The following is a 19,893-nucleotide window of genomic DNA, read 5'->3' on the forward strand; positions in this document are numbered from 1 at the left end:
AAAATACCTCACCTCACCGCCCGTGCTGGTGGCCCCATCCGAAGGTGAGCCACTACTACTCTACGTATCGGCCAATCCTCAGGTCGTAAGCATGGTGCTGATGGTGGAGCGCAACGAGTGCGCGGGGCTAGGTGCTGGGTCCCAGCTCCCGGCCACCCCCAGGCACTCCCCCGTCCTCGTGGCTCCCCCCGAGCAGGGGGTCGAGCCCGAGCTCTTGGCTCCCCCCGAGCAGGGGGTCTAGCCCGAGCAATCGGCTCCTTCCGACCAGGGAGTAGAGCCCGAGCACCCGGTCAGCCCCGACCACGCCGCCGAGCCTGGGGGCTGCGACAGCCCCTCGGGTGAGGCTACGGTCCGGGTCCGCTGGGTACAACGACCGGTGTACTTCGTCAGTGAAGTCCTCCGGGAGGCCAAAGCAAGGTACCCCCAGGCTCAGAAGCTGCTCTACGCCGTGCTCATCGCCTCGCGGAAGTTGCGCCACTACTTTCAAGCGCACAAGGTCTCGGTGGTTACCACGTATCCACTGGGGCCCATCCTCCGGAACCGAGAAGGCACCGGGTGAGTTGTCAAGTGGGTGGTGGAGCTGGCGGAATTCGACCTGCACTTTGTCAGTCGCCAGGCGATCAAAAGCCAGGCGCTCTCCGACTTCGTGGCAGAGTGGACACCCATCCCCGAGGTCATCCCAGAAGAGATTTCTGCGTATCCCAGGCACGACGCGCCCGGGTGCTGGGTCATGCACTTCAACGGTTCCCTCTCGCTGAAAGGCGCGGGGGCCGGAGTGGTTCTCACCTCCCCAACGGGTGAAGAACTCTGGTACGTCGTGCAGCTGTAGTTCTGCGCATCCAACAACATGGCGGAATATGAAGGTCTCATCGCTGGCCTCCGAGCCGCGGTGGGCCTCGGGATTCGTCGCCTACTGGTCAAAGGGGACTCCCAGCTGGTGATCAACCAGGTGTCCAAAGAGTACCAGTGCACGGATCCTCAAATGGCGGCGTACGTGGCAGCAGTCAGGAAGCTAGAGAGGCGCTTCGATGGCCTGGAGTTGCGGTACATCCTCGCCGTGACAACGCTTTGGCCGACGAGCTCTCCCGCCTGGCCTCCTCCCGTGCGCGCGTCCCTGCCGGAGTCTTTGAAGAAAGACTCACACGGCCTTCTGTCCTGCCTGCCGAACAGGACGAAGGGGAAACCTCGAACTCAATTCAGGGGACCCCGGCAGCGCCCTCAGTGGGAAGCCCCGTTAGGGTGCCACCGTCCGGTGAGTGCGTTGCACTTGCTGAATGTTCTCAAGATGCCTCGTGGATGGACGACATTCGAGGGTACTTGAAGGAAAAGTTCCTTCCTGGGGATGAGGCGTCTGCCGAAAGAGTTGCTCGGCAGTCCAAGCGCTATGCCATAATAGATGGGGATCTCTACTGGCGTAGCGCAGGAGGTGTACTCCTGAAATGCATCTCCCGGGCAGAAGGCGGCGAGCGCCTCGCTGAGATCCACGAGGGCGAGTGCGGTGGCCATTCATCGTTCCGCACGCTGGTCGGGAAGGCCTTCCGGCAAGGTTTCTACTGGCCTACAGCCCTCCAGGATGCTTCCGAGCTGGTTCGGCGCTACAGGACGTGCCAGTTCCACGCAAAGCAGATTCACCAGCCAGCTCAGGCTCTTCCCACCATCCCCCTGTCATGGCCTTTCGCGGTCTGGGGGTTGTACATTCTGGGTCCATTCCCCCGAGCAATCGGGGGCTATGAGTACCTCTACGTGGCCATCGACAAGTTCACCAAGTGGCCGGAGGTGGTCCCAGTCATCATGGTGACCAAGAACACGGCGCTCCAGTTTATCCGCGGCATCACCAGTTGCTTTGGTGTCCCGAACTGGATCATCACCGACAACGGCACCCAATTCACGAGTGCCCTGTTCGGGGACTACTTCGAAGACCTCGGCATCAAGCTCTGCTTCGCCTCCGTCGCTCATCCTCGGAGTAACGGGCAAGTTGAGCGCGCCAACGCGGAGATACTGAAGGGCCTCAAAACCCGGACCTATGACGTGCTCGCAAAGCACGGGAAGGGATGGGTGGACGAGCTGCCCGCCGTGCTATGGGCTAATCGGACCACGCCAAGCCGCGCCACCGGGGAGACTCCATTCTTCCTAGTGTATGGCGCTGAGGCGGTCCTCCCCTCCGAGCTCACTCTAGGCTCCCCTCGGGTGCATGCATATTCTGAGGGTGAGCAAGAGCAGCAGAGGCGTGACGACGTCGACTACTTGGAAGAGCGCCGGCGGCGTGCCGCCGTCCGGGCGGCTCGGTACCAGCAAAGTTTGCGGTGCTACCACCAGCGCCACATCCGGGCACGGTCCTTTGAGGTGGGGGATCTAGTTCTCCGACGCGTCCAGTCGCGCGAAGGAAAGAATAAGCTATCCCCTATGTGGGAGGGTCCCTTCACCGTGATCGGGGTCCCGCGAGAAGGTTCTTTCAGGTTGGCGGCAGAGGATGGGCAACCGCTTCCCAACCCGTGGAACATCGAGCACCTGCGCAGGTTCTACCCGTAGATGGCCATGCTCGCAGCTCAGGTCAACCAGGCCGGGGGCTTCACCCCCGCCCCAGGTTGACCGGGGGCTACCACTAGCTGGGTAAGTCACCCAACCTTGTAAATTTGTCAATTCAGTGTAAATATTAATATGCAATCGTATGTCAATTTCGCTTTTCTGGGTTTCGTATGTTTAATCTGTCTGGTGAGGTGCGCGGTTGTGCGAGAAAAGTCCACTCTCTCTTTTTCCCCGCTGATAAAAGAATCTCGATCGGTATGCGCGCGGGCAGCTGCAGCTGACTTACGTCCGATGTGGTAGGCTGTGGTGTTCGGTGTCGTGGCTGATCTCCGGGTACTACCGAGTCCCTGGGTGCTCTGGGTAATCCTATCGCTCGAGCCGCTCGAGTAGTCCGGAGCTCAGGCCCCAGGGGCGGGCTGTCGGTGCTCGGTCTGGTCTGTCATACCCGGGCGCCACCGAACCATAGGACCTCTGGGTTATGCCTCTGCCTACTCTTGTCCGCCGGTCTGGGTATTCAAGAGGTCTCGGGTCGAAAACGAGAGCAGTCTATAACAAGTACTGCACTAACAGAGCGCACCAAGCAAAGAAATTCCCTATTTTATCTTAAGTCACAGGTTGACAACCAAAGCAAAAGCAGCTCGACCGCGAGGGCTTCAAAGCCTAGGTCACTGCTCGGCCCCAAGGGTCCGCGGGTGGTCCTACCGCTTAAGCATGAGTGGTCGAGATCACCCGACCCTAGGCTCCTCGCGTGCCCTTGATGCTCGGGCGCCTCGGCTGTGGGAACCAAGTCCCCGGCCACCCCGAGCTCGGAGCGCACGCCCCTCCTGGATCGGTTGGCTGAAAGGCCGATAGCTGTCCGGTGAGTAGTTAAATTCAGACGAATTTACAGTTAAAAGTATTTTGTTCCCGAAGTCGTCCTTGGGGGCCCTCGCATTCTAATCTGCCCGGTGAGATGGTCTCCTCGCGCACAAAACCCTACCGTGTGCCCGCTTTTTCCTAGAACGACAGAACGGTCCATAGAAAGGTGCACCGTGTGTGCGGTAATGTCTGATCGAAGTCTTTCATGGTGGTCGTGGTGTTCGGTCCGCTTTTAAGGGCCCTGAGCACTACCGAGTCCCTGGGCGCCCTAAGTAATCCTATCGCTCGAGCCACTCGAGTAGTCCGGAGCCTAGGCCTCACGGGCGGGCTGTCGGTGCTCGGTTCGGTCCGTCTTAAGCTCGGGCACCACCGAACCATGGGGACTCTTGGTCGCATTCCCGCCCACACGTGTCTCCGGTCTGCTGACTGAGTGGTCACAAGGTGAAAAAGTGTTCACCGGTCATGGCGTGTTCCGTGCTGGATCGATCCATCTCCCGAGCAAGAAAGTTCGTGTCTTTGTCTTTTGACTTAGCCAATGCGGATTCGCGAGGGCTCGGGGGCTGAACATGCCGAGAAAGATGATCGGGACGACTTCGTTCTCGGGGACAGAAAGGTCGGGGTCAGTCCGACTGAGTACTCCCCGGGGCTTCAAGGCAAAACATCAGAAGAAACGCTAAGTACTCAAGAACACCGGAGTTGCGAGCCCAAAGAAAAGCTTCCATTATATTCACAAGGGGAATACAAGCATTTCTAAGGGATCACTCCCATATTTACATCCAGCCAAAACAAAAATAAAAGAAGAGGAAACTACTACAAAAGCCTAATGGGAGGCAGAGTCGGCGTCGGAGTCGTCTTGGCCATCCCCGGGGGCTAGCGGCGGCGGCACTTCCCGCCTGAAGCCGGCCGCCACCTCGGCAGCGGTGCTCCGAACCGCTTCCCGGGCGGCCTCTCCCTCAGCTTCGACCACTCCTTCCCGCGCTGGCTCCACCGGGAAGTTCGAGTCTCTGCTCCGGTAGCAGGCCAGGACGTGCTCGGCCACCGCTTGGGCCAAGCCGCGTCCTTCCCAGGCGGCAAGTTCCTGGACGGCCCAGGGCAGCGCCTCGAGGCGCTCGCAGATTTGCTGAAGTCCCAGGACGTGGTGTCCGGGGGCATCGCTCTTATCGTCCGCGACGAGTCGGCCAAGGCCGGCCCTCTCCATGGCCCGCCACATCCGCCGGAGTACGTCCTCCAACATCTGCTGCAGGTGCCTCAAGCTTCTCCTTCGCGACCCAAAGCTGCTCCTCGAGACCCTGGCCCCTGGCCGCACCTGAAGCGCCGACGCCGGGTGCGAGGCCGGTGGCTTGCTTTGCCTGCGCCACCAGTTCGGACAAAGCCCGCTCGCGGGCAGTCAGCTCTGCCTCATGTTTGGCGTTCTCCTCCTCCCTGGTGGCAACGACCACCGCCGCCGCGGTAGCCTCCCCCTCCCGGCGGGTCAGCGAGTCTTCCCGGGCTCCCAGCTCCGCCGCCGTGATCTCGTTGTCGACCTCCCGGATGGAGACGTCCTCCTCCCACCATCGGATATCTCCTTCAGTTTTCTGGAGCTCATCTTTCCAACATTGGAGGCTGGGGCGCGTCTGGTCGGCCTCGCCCTCTCGACGGGTCAGCTCAGCCCGGAGGTCCTCCGTAGCCTTCTCGCGGCCCGCGACCGCCTCCTCCCGTTCCTGTGCCTGCCCCTCCCTGGCAAGGGCCTCGGCGGCCTGCTGCCGCGATGCCTCAACCAGGCGGGTGGCGTCTTCTCGCTCCCGCGCGGCTTCGGTGCGGGCGGTCTTCAGAATCTTCCGCTCCCGTGCGACCTCCGCGCGGGTATCCTCCAAAAGCTTTTGCTCTCGCGCAGCCGCCGCGCGGGCCTCTTCCCTGGCGCTCGCAAGCTGCGCCCTCTCCGAGTCCAGCCTGGCGCGCTCCGCTTCAAGCTGCCCCTCCTTAGCGTCCACCACCGCGCCCAGCCGCTCGACCGCCACCTGGACGCCCTTGATCGCGGCCTGGAAGGGGTCGGCAGGCCGGCCGGGCGCCGGTGGAGCGTTGGCTTCCCCGCGATCCGCCTCCGGGGGGTTCGGGGTTCCCGAGGGTTGCATCACCATCATCCGCCCCGGGCGGTTCGACTGGCGTAGGGCGCTCGGTCGACGGTTGCGTCTCCGCCTCGGCCGCCGCGTCCGCTGGCCCCGTCAAGGCCACTGCTTCCGCCTTCATCCGCCCCGTGCTCTGCACGCTCAGGGTAGGTTCCACCGGCACCGAAGGTTCGGGCGACGGTTGCATCCCCGCCTCGGCCGCCGCTTCCATCGTCCTCGCCCCGGCCGCCGCGTCCGCTGGCCCCGCCGGCCTGCCTCAACTCCGCCGGCTAGCTTGGTTCGGGTGCTGGTGCTGGCGCCGGCGCCGGCGCTCCTTTAGCCTCGGCGGCACTCGTGGGTGGCCTGCAGGAGACAGACGAGGATCAAAACTGAAGCTTAGTTCGGGCGGAGAGCGCCCAAGAAAGAGCAAAGAATGAAAACTTACGCGGTCGTAGTCCCCCGGTACTGCCATTTGGCCGCTGGGAGCCTGAAATCCGGGCCCGACAGCGTCGGCCCGGAATCCTCCCGTCTCCTCTTTTGCCGGGGGCTCGGCGGTACCGCCGCGCGGTCTCCGGGCGCCAGGTCAGGCCCCATCCTCACGAGGCACGGCTCCAAGACCGGGAACGCCGCCGCTGCCGATGGCGATGGCGGGGACTCCAGCGCGGGAATGTAGACTCGGGGGCGCTTCCCCCGGTCTCCTAGCGTCGCCGCCACTGCGCTATCGGCGGTGCCCTCTTCTCCGGTGCGGCGGCTGCTGCCCGCAGCGGCTCCACCACTGGCCTGCGGCTCGCTGCACGCGGCGCCTGGGCCACCGGCCCGCACCGGGCTGCTGGCGGCCTCCTCGCTGGCCACCTCATCCAACCCAGAGAGCTCGGGGGCCTCGGGGCTCCAGCTCCTCGGCCGGTCGACGAGCCCCTGGGCGTCGAACTCTGACAGCTTCGCCAGGATCCTCGCGCGCTCGGGGTTAGCGCAGAGCGCCATTTCCGGCCACGGGAGCTCCGCCCGGCTCGTGTCCTCCACACCGGTCACCACTCGGGTCATGCCCCTCAGCTCCACTAGGCCCAGGTCCCAGCTTGCGCCGATTTGGGTCTGGGTGATGTCTTCGGGCCCGGTGTAGAGCCAGCACGGCCGGGCCCGCTCCCGCAGGGGCGCCAGGCGGCGGCGCAAGAAGTCCGCCACCACCATTACCGAGGTCAGCCCGGAGTCGCGCAGGAGTCTGATGCGCTCGAACACCGGCTTCAACCTCGCGTCCTCCGGTGGCACCTCCCACATCGACTTCTGGGGCTCTGCCGCCACTTCTGGTAAGGCGAGACGATCATGGGGGTCGACATCGACGAAGAACCAGTCCCGCCGCCACTCCTCCCATTTGCTGCGCAGCACCTGGGGGATGTACTGCTCCCCCAGGCCGTCTCGCAGCCGAAGATTGCAGCACCCCGTGATGTCCGCCGTGGAGTACCCCCTCTTCTTCCCGGCCGACCGCAGGACGAAGAAATGTCGGAGAAGCGTCACCGAAGGCGCCACTCCCACGAACATCTCGCATAGATGCGCGAACACCGCCAGCACTACGACGGAGTTGGGGCTCAGGTGCACCAACTGGATGCCGTAGGTGTCGAGGACTTGGAGGAAGAACGTCGAGAACGGTGGCACCAGTCCCGCCGCCTCGAAAGACGTGAACAGGATGATGCACCCGGGAATGGTCGTCACCGGCGGGAAGTTCGCCGGCGTCACCATCGAGGCTCCCTGCTGGCCCTCGGGGACCAGCAGCTTCCTGACTTTATCCGCCGCCTCTTCATTCTTCAAGCGAGACTGCGGCAGCACGTTGTCCGGAGTCCTGTCACGGCGGCCTCCTCCGACTCTCGGTATCTCGACGAGAGGAGAGGTTGTCTGGTGGTGGAGAGGAAGGAGGAGAAGCGCTCTGGTCGCCTAAAGGAGTTCTAAGGGCTCCGGAGCACGAAGGTAACGAGAGCAAGATCGCAAGATAGCGTAAAGAGGGGGGCGGATCGATCCCCTCCCCCTTTTATATCTCAGATAATTCAAACGTCTCCTGCCAACGGTGCATTCGGCGGGACGGTTTCCTCGGTCGACGCAACTGCCAGGCGGATCTCCCGCTGGTCGTGCGGCGTCAGCGGCTACCAGGCGTATTTTCCTCGATCTGCGTGGCAGCCGCGCGTGCCGCCTGTACCGTTGTCATGCCCTTCGGGAGTTGTGTGGACACGCGTCCACTTGTCTCCCTGTTGGGCCGTACCAAAGGCCCGGGTCTAAAGGGCCACCTCTTGAAAGCTTGCCATGTGGCGTCCACGCCAGCCTCGTCCTCGTTCGCGATGAAGGGCCCATCCGCAGTCTCCATGCCATCGCCTGCCAATGGGCCCGGGGGCTACTGTCGGTGTATCAGGAACCAGGGGTCCCTGAGTCCCGAGGCCAGGCCAGCCGTCCGCCACGTGTCACCATCCCGCGAGGTCCCTCCTGCGAGGTGAGGAAAGTCTAAGTTCTGGGAGAAGGTGCTCGGGGCCACAGTCCCTGGTCCCCGAGCACCCCAGTTCCCCGATGACCCGCAGAGTGTAAGTACCGGAAAGAAAGTGCTCGGGGAGGTGCCCGGTCACCCCCGAGCATCCTAGTCCTCCGACGATCAAAAGGGCTAAGTTCCGGGAGAGAGTGCTCGGGGACTGCGCGCAGCAGTCCCCGAGCGCACAGTTCCCCAAGGGTCAGTGTGAGAATGCTCGGGAGAGAGTGCTCGGAGTTGTGCGTGGCAGCCCCCGGGCTCTCGGTTCCCCGAAAGGTCTGTGCAAAAGTGCTCGGGAGAGAGTGCTCGGGGTTGCTTGTGGCAGCCTCCGAGCACTCGGTTCCCCGAAGGTTCGTGCGAGAGTACTTGGGAGAGAGTCCTCGGGGAGGTAACCAGTGCCCCCGAGCACCCAGTGCCCTGAGGGCAAGGATAAGCATTCTCGGGAGAGAGTGCTCAGGGAGGTGAACAGTACCCCCGGGCGCTCGTTTCCCCGACGACCCAGAGAGGCCCCCGAGGGGCCCACAAATGAGGTGTCAATCAGTCAGAGGCCTGAGGCCGCATTTAATGAGCATGCGCGGCCTGACATTCCCAACTGCTCCCGCTGCAGCGTCAGTTCCTGCCATGCTTTGGCAGAGGGGCGTGGGGCTATTAATTGCACGGGTCCCGTCCCGTATCATCCGGTGTGTCTCGGGATAACATCGCCAGGATCAAGACGTTCCGTCCGCCACCCTGCTGTGGCAGAGGAACAAGATAGGGCGGGCACGCCGGGTTGCTCTGTGGCTGCCCGGTGGACCCTCTCTACGGTGTCCGTTGCCAGGGCGTTTATGGTGATAAGTGACTGGGCGTGCGCCGTGTTTTTCACCCCCCGGTCACTTCACCCAGAAGAAATGATGACGTCTTTCCCAGTCATGGCATCTTGGAACTTGTGCCCCCTCCTTCCCGTTCGGGGCATGTCACAGCCGGCGAGTGCATAAAAGAGTCGGCACACAGAAGAGAACGAAGGAGGAGGAACCGAAGATAGACAAAGAAAGGACCCCCTGGATCAACAGAGAAGAGACCGTAAGCATTGAACACAGAAGCACCAAGAGCCGAATCATAGTCCTGGCCCAAGAACAAGGATCCTCAAGCTCTTAGTTAGACACAATATTCTTGTAACCAGCTACATCCTTGAGGGATCTCCCTCAGGACAGTTATTGCATCCATACCGGAGTAGGGTATTGCGCCCCCGTGCGGCCCGAACCTATCTAAACTCCGGTGCATTTACTTCTTTCTGCACTAGGTCGATCATCCCCCATCACCGGCCGTTGCATTTACTTCCACTTCCATTTATTTCTCCGACGAACTTATTCAGGATCATCCCCCCGGCCGAATCTCTAAAAAGGGGTCTCTCTGGATCCCTGCGACAAGAGTTAATCCTCCGACAAGCACTATGTCTAAAAAAATTTCAAGCAAATCAGAGAATGTCAATTTTCAACCAAAAACTTCAAATGTCCTGTCGAGGCCTTTTCTGGGGTTCAAGAAAGGTACATGTATTTTTTTTGATGCGCCTCCTCGTTAGCTTCGAAAGTAGAGGTCGCACATCGAAATCAAACTTCGTAGGTAATAGTTATGATTGTTTTAATGAACATTGCACGAATTGAACATAAACTTTCTCATACGGAGTCGGACGGAGAAAAACTTTACGTTAACATTATAGAACTTGACGAGATGTACAACTTTGTAGTTGATAAATTTTACATTTAAGATCATTTAGATGTACAAATAGTTGTTTAAATATTCGATCAGAAGATGGCAAAAGGATTGATTTTGCTATTATACTCACGAGTGAACAATAGCTGAGATGGTTAGAGAGGTCACACGTGTGCACCTGCTATAAGGTCATGAGTTCAAGTCCTGATTGCCGCATGCAAGTAAAAACCATGTGACTTGTGAATGGTTGAGTGCGGTCATATGAACAGTGACTGGTCATTGCCTCTGGTTGCATCTTTCTTTTTCTTTTTTTGGCCCCAAAATGTTGAATCCGGGTTCAACTATTATTGCTTGCTGAAGCCTTCAGCTGACAGTGATACACAACTATCACTGTCAGCTGAAGACTTTAGCCGACAGTGATAATCTCTTCACTACCGATCATTAGTCAGAGACTATCACTGCATATTGTTCACTACCATCTCCAAAACTGATAGTGAAGGAGTTTTGGAGCCGGTAGTGAAGGTTTTTTTTTAAGTATATAACAAGCTTATAAATCAACTGGGTTGATGGGTTTGGAATTTTGTGGTAGGGCAAGGTGCTTGTGGTTTCTTCGTTTCTAAAAGTGGGGAGCCGATTTAATTTAATTGCAGCTAGCTAGTGTTAGATAATGTGATCTCAGCCAACTGAATCCCGTAACTTAAGGTGTCAGTTAGCAAAACACGTCATAATCGGTGATGCAACCAAATCAGTCGGTTGTGGTCCCACCCACTAGCAGTACATAAAAGGAGGAAGTCGGCAACCTAGCATACGTTCTCTCGATGTCGCCCGTCCTCAGTACTCCCCTAACAAATCTCGATCTAAACCATCCAGGTGGTTGAAGTCTGCCAATCGTCGCCGATGATCTCACTAGCAATCTGCTACGATAACAGCGACGCTCAAGACCGAACCCTGTCGCTGCTCTTCACCAATCCGTCAAGACACATACTTAATGGCTTCTCCTAATAAATATTATTTCAATTCCGCTGCTTAATGTTTTCGTTTATTAGTTAACTAGGTTGACGATTAGTGGCTAATTAGGCGATTAGAACTATCAGCTAGAGCCTATTACCTAGAGTTGGTGTGAGATTCTGTATGATTTGTGGGACATATATAAGCATGTACAGTATTCAGTTTGCAGCCAATGCAATATACTCAAATCTCGACCGAGATGGCGAAACGCACAACGCCAATTGCTGCAATATTTTAATGCAAGTCACTTCACTGACACAATTCTTTCCACACGTAGACCTCCAGACTTACTAGAAGCATTGTGATTGTGCAATGGTTTCTGCGTCAGCTCCCAACACATAGCTGCAATCCATAGATGCAAGCATGCACTAGCTAGGTCGGGTGGCGCCATGAGGCTGGCCTAGCCAGAATAAGTAGTGTAGAAGGGATAAGAACGTACCGGGTCAAAGCAACATTAACATGATACCATTCTTAACCCTAACTATCGCGTCAAAGAATATTAGGTGCAAGCAATAAGTCTAAAAGATATAATCATGAGGCTTTCTTTCGGTTCCACATCTCTAGCTAGTTGTAGCAGAAAAATCTTAAAATTCATATGTGTGCGCAAGAAATATAAATTCAAGAAAAATTCTTATTTGTCAATCGAAAGATTACGTAACTTTCTATTTACTAATCCACAAAATAAATTTTCTTATTTACTGCTAATTTTAATCTTTATTCCTTTCTCGTCACTATCGTCTATTTGATCTATAGAAATACATTTGCCTTTGGACACACATGTTAAATATATTGTTTCTCCACCACATATGTTAAACGATTTGATGTTCATATAGTATAAAAATATAAAACTTAAAACCAAAAAGTATATTCATAGACGACAACTTATATAAAAAAATATACTTAATATTCTATATTTTATAGTTAGAAAGTATTATGAATATTAAACTAAATCGAATTAAAAAACAGCCACGACATTAATACATCTATTGCTGTCTAGACACTTTGTTATTTTCATATCTATTTTTTCACAATAGGAAATACAACAAATAAGGACACTAAAATTATCTACATAAAATTTTCTACAACTTTAATATTAAAAAAAATTCTTTCTTTTGCTATGCCTAATTATAGTTGTAGTGTAACCATGCAACTTCCCTAATGATCTACAAACATCATGACTTCAGAAGTTCATATCTCCTGATCTATTCATCCAAATTTAGCGTTCAAACATCCTATGAAAACATAAATAAATTATCTACAACTCTCTAGTACATCAAATTCTAAGATTTAGATTCTAAAGAGCTCTACACTTCGATTAGTTACCAGTGATCATGCCCAAGGCCGTCATTCTCCTCAAAGATAAATGTGTCTTTTCTATAGACCAAATAGACATTAATAATGAGGAAAAATGAAAATTAGAAACAATAGAAAATAAAAAAAGTTCATTTCGTAAGATATCAAATAGAAAACTACCTTATCTTCTGATGGTATTTTGTGTGATAAATCAATTGGGCTGATGGGTTTGGTATTTTGTGGTAGGACAGGGTGCTCGTGCTTCTTCCTTTCAAAAAAGTGGGAGTTGACTTTTTTTCTATTTGGTGGATAGCTCTAACCGTATGAATTCTTGAAACTGGTTATTTTTAGTTTTAGAAATTATTGGAGATGGAGTTATGAGTTTGATGATTTTTATTGAGATGTTTTTTTATTTTAGACTAAAAATATATTTAAATCACTTTATTTTATTCTATAAATTTCAATTTGGTATAGATATCGAAGCTGGAGCTCTGCCAAATAAGATCTTATGGTATATTTGGCAGAGCTCTAACCCTAAAAATTCTTTGAGATGAGTATTCATAGCTTCGAAAATTTATAGAGCTGAGTTGTGGGTACATCGAGAGTATTTAGATAAGTTATTTTATTTTATTTTAATTTAACAATAAAGATTTAAACTAATTTATTTTAATTTATAGACCTAAGATCTGACGTGAGATGAGACCTGGAGTCATTCTAAATAGGGCCTTAATTGCAACTAGCTAGATCCTATTAACTAGAGTTGGTGTGAGATTCTGTATGATTTGTGGGACATATACAAACATATGTTCAGTTTGCAGCCCAATGCATTATAATTTACATCTCTATCGAGATGGCGAAACGCACAACGCTAATTGCTACAATATTTTAATGCAAGTCCAGTCACTGAAACAATTCTTTTCACACGTAGACCTCGAGACTTACTAGAAGCAGCGTGCAATGGTTTCCGCGTCAGCCCCAACACACAGATGCCATCGATACATGCAAGCATGCACTGGCCCGGTGGCGCCACGAGACTGGCCTAGCCAAAATAAGCTAGTACTAGTGTGGATTATATTAAAAGCGTAAATAAAAAAATTATAAAATAAATAAGAGAATTAATAAATAAATAAGTATTATGTAAGAGACACGGATAATAATTTACGTGCGCGCAAGGATACGGAGTTAGCATTTCCATGTGAAAGGTATAAGAATGCACAGTTAAGGCAACATTAACATGATACCATACTTAACCGTCAAGGAATATTATTAGGTGCAAGCAAGTCTAAAAGATATAATCAAGAGGCTTTCTTTCGGCTAACGAGTTTTAGCAGAAAAATCTCGAAATTCATGTGTGCGCGCGCAAGAAGTATAAATTCTTTGGCTTAGCCAAGGACAGGCATAGACAGCCGACCAGCTAGCTAGGAAAGGATGGCAAAGGCAAACGGCGTCCCCGCTGTCAAACTTGAAACAACACTTCATCTCGCCTATGGGGATTCAGGTAATCCCAGGACGGACATGGAATGCAGGTTTTTTGTTTGGATTAGAACTATATTTATCATACTTAAACTTAGTTGAGTGTGGCTTACTAAAAAACTATATACGTAATCAAGTTAGTTAAAAAACTAAGTATATAACCTGTTGGACAGAGGGCTAACAAAATATAATTTACCATAATTGTGACAATCAACCAAATAGTTGGTTAGTTTGATTAGAACTATATTTATCATGCTTAAACTTAGTTGAGTGTGTCTTACTATAAAAACCATATATGTAACCAAGTTAGTTAAAAAACTATGTATATGACCTGTTGACCATAGGGCCAACAAGATATGATTTATCATAGTTGTAACAATTAACCAAATAGTTGGTTAAAAATTTATAATGTTATAGCGAACATGACCCTTTTAAGCATATATGTCATTTTGATAATTAATGATAACATAGTCAATGAGACTAATATGCTTATCAAATATATGGTTTAGTATGTCTCACGGATGCAATACATAAAGAAACTACCGAAGCCGAACTCAAGAATAGTCGAATTGAACGAGTTCAGAAGAAAATACACTCACCGAATGGTCCGGTGCTCAGAAAGAAAAACTCACTGGACAGTCTGGTAATCAGCGAAGTGTTTGACCTGGAGAAGAAAAGTGAAGACCTCACTAGATGGTCTGGTGCTCTGATTGGTGCACACACCAGAGTATTTTGTCTCGGAGAGGGTTCTATAGTTTAATACACTGGATGGTCTGGTGTTAAAAAGAAATGCATACCGGAGCATTTTTCAGGAGTAGGTTTTTTTTAGTGCAGAAGAGTTTTGAACTCACGGATAGTTCGGCGATGAAGAGCATAATACACCGGAGGCTTCACTGAAAGATTTTTCATAAATTTTTCAGAGGCATGAAAAGTTGTACACACCGGATGGTATAGGGATCAAACATGTTATACACACTAGACAATTGAGCAGTGAGAAGTGGCTCGATCAGGCTTAAGTCTACACACCGGATAGTTTGATGATGGAGTTAAAGAATACACACGGAATATCCGATGTTCATAAATGGATTTGAGTGGAGTTTCAATGTCTAGTTTGTACTGTTTGTACACACCGGATGGTCTAGTGTTACTACTATTATTGACACCGGATCATTCGATGTTCATAGTTTGTTGAAGCCATTAGAGCAATAGCTAGTGCGTGAGTTTGAAGCTATACATATCCCTCCCCATACACACTCAGCCATTTGAGTATACCGGAGTCCATAGAAGCTTATACACACTCGAGAAGATATTCAAGCCACCAAAGTGTTAAAAGTGATCATCCAAAATAATTAAGCATAAGAGTAACAAGTGAGTGCTAATGGACCTAGAGAGAGATGTGTCTATATGTTACTATATAAAGAGAGGATCAATGAGTGATCCTATCTTGTACCTAGAGATACACTGAGGTCTTAGACTCTTGGTGACTCACCCACACCTTGAACATTTGTGGCTCAAGCTTGTTGACCCTTGATTTGGTATAGAGTAGCGGCAAGACTGTTGTATGGGGACGCGGAGACCTTTGCCTTAGTGGCTCAAGTTTCAAAATAAACATGTCGCTAAGTGATTGTAAGAGAGATTTGTGGTGATACCTTTCTTTGGTGGTTTGGTGGCTCAACTTACTTGAGGCCTAGATGGCTCAAGGGCTATGACCAGATGTTGTCTGAGAGTTATAGTCTAGGTGGCTGCTCTAACATGGACTAGAGTATCGTTTATGCCATCGATAGCATGAGATAAAAATTTCTTATGTCCAATTTACTATCTCTACTTTATTTATATTTTTATTTACTTTTTGCAATCTATCTTTATATGTTTACCTTCGTAAAATAGTTTGTTAGGATTGACTATAAATTTTAAATATTTTAAACAATAGAGTAGACATATTAGATGAATTTAGAACACATTTAAATAAAAATTAATATAGATTTATCTTAAAAAATTTAAAACCTATTAATTTTAAGTATCTTAATTCATCGTTCTTATAACTTCATCGATCCTTTCAGACGTGACCAAACTTATATGCGACCAGATTAGGATTCAAACCAAACATTCCTGCAGTCTCCCAATAGCTACCATGCTATCCGTTCTAACTGGACGACTTCTTTTTTTAAGACAACAAAAGTACACCTGCTAGGGATACACATAACAATTACAATGCTATTACTCCTAAATACTTACTATAACCAAAAGGCCAAACACTAAAAATGACAAGACACGCTGATGTAACCCCGCCACTAGGACCCTAGGATCGAGACCATTCAAAGCCTTCCTCTGCCATGCATATTAGAAACACTCAACATGATGTAAATTTTACAGATCTGATTTTAAAAAAGATTTTTTTTCTGCGATGATATATATATATTTTTTCTTCAACTTAGTTATTGAACCACAAGATAAATGATGTAGATGAGTCTCATGAGTATCTTTCAGAATATAATCCTATAAAATTTACTTTTTCACTTAACGATCATATATTTTTCCACATAGGAGATTATAGATATAGATCTTCATGGTGTTCCTCTGCATGTTTACATGATGACATCAACTCTCTAAATTCCAAAGCAATTTCATCAACTCCCCAAATTCCAAAGCAATGTGGTGGCTAACATGCACTGCCGACCGACGACTTATTCATGAAAAAAATTATTGTTGAGAAGAAGTGAGCCAAATTAACTAGAGAATAATCCCACATTACTTTCATAGTGGAATAGCAGACAAATGATAACTATTGTAAGTATCCAAAGAGTTAAATAGAACAAGAGATCCAAACAAAGTAGGGAAGTACTTATCCCACTCCCGAGAACAAATGCACATATTTTGGCTCGGTGGATGCAAAGTTTTAACAAGAAATTGCAAACTACGCAACACAGCTCTACCCTAAAGCCATCATGGCATAAATTCAATTTATCAGCTCGAAAAGAAACTTGCTCCTACTGGATTCCTTTTTCCTCAGCAAAAAAAGAAAAAAAAAAGAAATAAGTTGTTTCCCTTTATATGAGAGACACCTTTCTTATTTGATTTGTATGTGAAAGAGATCAGACTCAATATACTATTATTTTCCTAGCTGAGAGATATATAGGAACATCTCCTCAATGTCACACTATTGAACTCTTAATTCTTTTAATCCTTGTATCACTAGGTCCTTGATTCTCCTTTTCTTTTGTTTAATTGCCACCTTTTCACATGAGAAGGGGTTCAGGTTGGGTTGCGTTCCATCTGATTAGTCGATTTGGGTTCTTTATTTGTTAGGATGGCCGGGAATGAGCTAGCAGAGATGATGGATTATGTAACAAATGATATGGTGACTAGAACTGCTGCACTTATTATTTGCACAACTTTAGTACGAAACAATCTTCTTAATGAATCTATACCTATCTCAGCCTCTCAGCACCTAAGCCCCATCATATATTATTCATACCTAAGACTATTTGATGACTTGTGCTAGTCTTGTATGAGTACAAATATATATCCTCATTCCAGAAATTAACATACTCTAATTAATATCTTACCTAGATAATTTAGTTATACATGACGATCTTGTAAAGAGTTTGTTCTTGAAGCTTAATGTATGTATGCATTGCTATTCTTAACAACATTCCTCATTTTCCCCCGGTCAGATGAAGACTTTGGATAATAAGTCAAATCGAATGTAAAAAGAGAAAATATATGGTCAAGGTCACATCAAACGGTTTGAGAACTATGAGATAATGTGGTGTTCTCTAGCTGACTTTTTTTAAGGCAACTTTACAATAAGTTATTATAAATGTGAACATATTCAATAATAAAGATTTGGATATATACATTATTATGCAGAGGCCGGGAGCAACTCTTGTACGGTTATATCAGTTTGACGTAATAACAAGAGTTAATAATTTTCTTTAAAAAATCAATAATAAATATATAAAATTGGTCGCAATATTTTTTTTAACATTCCCCCTATAGATGACGCGTGTATGGAACATTCAGGTGGTAGACAGCATCATTTTCGTGCTGACCATTGACACTGACATACACTTGGACACTTGCTGATGGAAGCGACACACCACATTTTGGTGCATAAACATAATGCAGGCTGCTTTTTTCTAGGAGACATAATGCAGGCTGTTTGTATACCGACGGCAATGATTCCTCTTCTTTTTGGTGCACAGTAACTTCTGGTGCGCCTGTGGCAGGGCCGGCTCTACAGTTTCGAGAGCCCTTGGCGACCGTGACACTATAGACCTTTAAAGCTAAATATTATTTTCGTTTGTATAATTTATAAATTATTTAATTTTTAAGTTGATATAAATGAACATTGCTAATATGATAAACCGAGAAGTAACTAGTAAAAATTAACTTCCAACATATTTTTAAATCTCGATAAATAATGTCGATACTACAATAGAAAAATTAAAAGAACAGCAAAATAAAACTAGTAAGATTACCTAAAATAAGAACGAGAACCAAACTCAAATAACTCCATTGACAATATTTCATAAAAGAGGAGACGATGAATACCCAATGTCTCTCATAAAAAACAATTCCTTTATGCATTTCTTGATGCAAAATTATTAAGGACAATATCGAGATCAATGCTGTCCAAGACATTCTTCTCAATGCAGCACATAGCCAAACCATTCAATCTTTCCTATGACATAGTTGACCTCAAATAGTTTTTCAGTAATTTTAATTTTGAGAAACTTCTTTCAGCTGAAGCTACAATCACAGATACAGTTAAGAGGATCCGATAGGCAACAGAGATATTTGGATAGCAATCTGCAGCTGTAACAAACTGAAGAATCTCAGGTGCTGACATCAAAACATCTGGCAAAATTACTTGCAGCACTTTTAATTCAGAGAAAAAATCATTTAACTCAACATCAGATGAGTTATCATGAGAAAAAGCTTCTACAAAAGTAGTGCAATATTTCCGTAGATTAGTATCATCCAAGGACTTTAGATTTTTTGAGTTGAATAAGAAACCAAACACATTTTCAAATGCCTTCAACTGCTCAAATCAAATAGTCAATGAAGCAATTGCAACATCAATCATGACTAGAAAGTAATTAACTCCGAAGGATTCTATAGCTGACTGTGTTTCTTCATTTAGGTCATTTTCTTCATCAAAATGCTTCTTTCTTTTACCTTGACGTTTTGTAGGAAATTTTGGCTCTACATCCAATTTAGATGCAATGGCTTCTGCAATATCAATACTAGAAGTGAAGCCTTCATTTCTGTACCTCTTAAAAAATGAGATGACTCCATCGATTTGTTTGAGAGTAGCATCCATACACACAATTTTAGACTACAACTTCTTGCTCACCATATTTATAGAAAATAAAATGTCATGCTAAATAACCATACCAACTAAAAATTCAAAATTCTCAAGTGCAGTTATCAAAGATTGAGTATCACTCACTGCTTTTGGGTCATCAGTAGAAGATGTCTCCAGTTCCAACAAAGCTGACCTTATTTGGGGAGTTTTGTACCTGATAGCTTGTACACTATTTATTCGACTCTCCCAACGAGTATTAGACAAATATTTGACAATTAGTTCTGGAACATTGTCAAGCAAAATCTTTCACCTTTTTGTAGAACATGAAAATAATGCATATATCCGTTGTATAACACCGAAGAATGAAATAGCTTTGCTGCAAGATTTCACCATATCACAAAGAGTGAGATTTAGACTATGACATGCACATGGCATATATAATGCTCTTGGATTAATTTCAAGCAAACGCTTCTGAACACCTTGGTATTTTCCCTTCATATTAGAACCATTATCATAACCTTGACCTCTCACATCAGCGACATTCAAATCAAGAGAGTTCAATGCATTCATCAATTCGTTAAAAAGCCCCAATCCTGATGTGTCATCCACCTTTTACCTTTAAGAACTCTAGAAAGAACTCCTCCACTCTCGGAATGTTACTTGACATATTAACACACCGCACAATTAGAGTCATTTGTTCTTCATGGCTCACATCTAGGGTACAATCCAAGATAATAGAGAAATACTTGGCATCATTGATGATCCTTAAAATAAAACTTTTCACGGCATGAGCAAGAATAGAAATTAACTCATTCTGAATATTGTGGCCAAGATAATGATGATGAATTTCATTATTTTGAATGCGCCTAATGTGTTCTTGCATCACAGAATCAAATTCAGCAATCATTTCAATTGTGCCTAGAAAATTACCATTGTTATCCTAATAAAGTTTCTCATTGGATCCTCGAAAAGCCAAATTATGTTTAGCAAGAAACTTCACAGCAGAAATTATTCTTACCAAAACCTGTCTCCAACACTCTTTTTCCTTTGCAATTTCCCGTTGCAAATCATCATCAATTGTCTGATTTTTCCTTAACCTCAACCTAAGTTCATTCCACGTATTCATGTTTGTTATATGCTCAGCGCTGTTC

Source organism: Phragmites australis, chromosome 5 (genome assembly GCF_958298935.1).
Source record: "Phragmites australis chromosome 5, lpPhrAust1.1, whole genome shotgun sequence".
Lineage (NCBI taxonomy): Eukaryota > Viridiplantae > Streptophyta > Magnoliopsida > Poales > Poaceae > Phragmites > Phragmites australis.